This window comes from Dendrobates tinctorius, unplaced genomic scaffold, assembly GCF_039654945.1.
Source record: "Dendrobates tinctorius isolate UK_male_01 unplaced genomic scaffold, ASM3965494v1 ptg000273l, whole genome shotgun sequence".
NCBI classification, from domain to species: domain Eukaryota; kingdom Metazoa; phylum Chordata; class Amphibia; order Anura; family Dendrobatidae; genus Dendrobates; species Dendrobates tinctorius.
Genome location: NW_027361940.1, coordinates 4,039,759 through 4,041,579, shown reverse-complemented (window position 1 = coordinate 4,041,579; position 1,821 = coordinate 4,039,759).

Sequence of the window (1,821 nt, the reverse complement as noted above, 5' to 3'; positions counted from 1 at the left end):
CCCTCCTACTTTAGTTACTCGGTCAGAGACAGGATACTCAGAGGAGATAGAAGATTTCCAGGAAATGTATTCCAATATTATTCCTAGACCCCACTGTTATGATGTGCTTTTTAGGATAGGGACAGGGGATCTCACGAAGCAGCATGTTGGGGCCATAGTAAATGCCGCGAATAATCAACTTCGCCATGCTGGAGGACTGGCCGCAAAAATTTCACAGAAAGGCGTACCCTTGATACAGGAAGAATCTGATTTGTATACAGTGGGGAAAAAAAGTATTTAGTCAGTCAGCAATAGTGCAAGTTCCACCACTTAAAAAGATGAGAGGCGTCTGTAATTTACATCATAGGTAGACCTCAACTATGGGAGACAAACTGAGAAAAAAAATCCAGAAAATCACATTGTCTGTTTTTTTTTTCATTTTATTTGCATATTATGGTGGAAAATAAGTATTTGGTCAGAAACAAAATTTCATCTCAATACTTTGTGATATATCCTTTGTTGGCAATGACAGAGGTCAAACGTTTCCTGTAAGTCTTCACAAGGTTGCCACACACTGTTGTTGGTATGTTGGCCCATTCCTCCATGCAGATCTTCTCTAGAGCAGTGATGTTTTTGGCTTTTCGCTTGGTAACACGGACTTTCAACTCCCTCCAAAGGTTTTCTATAGGGTTGAGATCTGGAGACTGGCTAGGCCACTCCAGGACCTTGAAATGCTTCTTACGAAGCCACTCCTTCGTTGCCCTGGCAGTGTGCTTTGGATCATTGTCATGTTGAAAGACCCAGCCACGTTTCATCTTCAATGCCCTTGCTGATGGAAGGAGGTTTGCACTCAAAATCTCACGATACATGGCCCCATTCATTCTTTCATGTACCCGGATCAGTCGTCCTGGCCCCTTTGCAGAGAAACAGCCCCAAAGCATGATGTTTCCACCACCATGCTTTACAGTAGGTATGGTGTTTGATGGATGCAACTCAGTATTCTTTTTCCTCCAAACACGACAAGTTGTGTTTCTACCAAACAGTTCCAGTTTGGTTTCATCAGACCATAGGACATTCTCCCAAAACTCCTCTGGATCATCCAAATTCTCTCTAGCAAACTTCAGACGGGCCCGGACATGTACAGGCTTAAGCAGTGGGACACGTCTGGCACTGCAGGATCTGAGTCCATGGTGGCGTAGTGTGTTACTTATGGTAGGCCTTGGTACATTGGTCCCAGCTCTCTGCACTTCATTCACTAGGTCCCCCCGCGTGGTTCTGGGATTTTTGCTCACCGTTCTTGTGATCATTCTGACCCCACGGGGTGGGATTTTGCGTGGAGCACCAGATCGAGGGAGATTATCAGTGGTCTTGTATGTCTTCTATTTTCTAATTATTGCTCCCACAGTTGATTTCTTCACTCCAAGCTGGTTGGCTATTGCAGATTCAGTCTTCCCAGCCTGGTGCAGGGCTACAATTTTGTTTCTGGTGTCCTTTGACAGCTCTTTGGTCTTCACCATAGTGGAGTTTGGAGTCAGACTGTTTGAGGGTGTGCACAGGTGTCTTTTTATACTGATAACAAGTTTAAACAGGTGCCATTACTACAGGTAATGAGTGGAGGAAAGAGGAGACTCTTAAAGAAGAAGTTACAGGTCTGTGAGAGCCAGAAATCTTGATTGCTTGTTTCTGACCAAATACGTATTTTCCACCATAATATGCAAATAAAATGAAAAAAAAACAGACAATGTGATTTTCTGGATTTTTTTTTCTCAGTTTGTCTCCCATAGTTGAGGTCTACCTATGATGTAAATTACAGACGCCTCTCATCTTTTTAAGTGGTGGAAC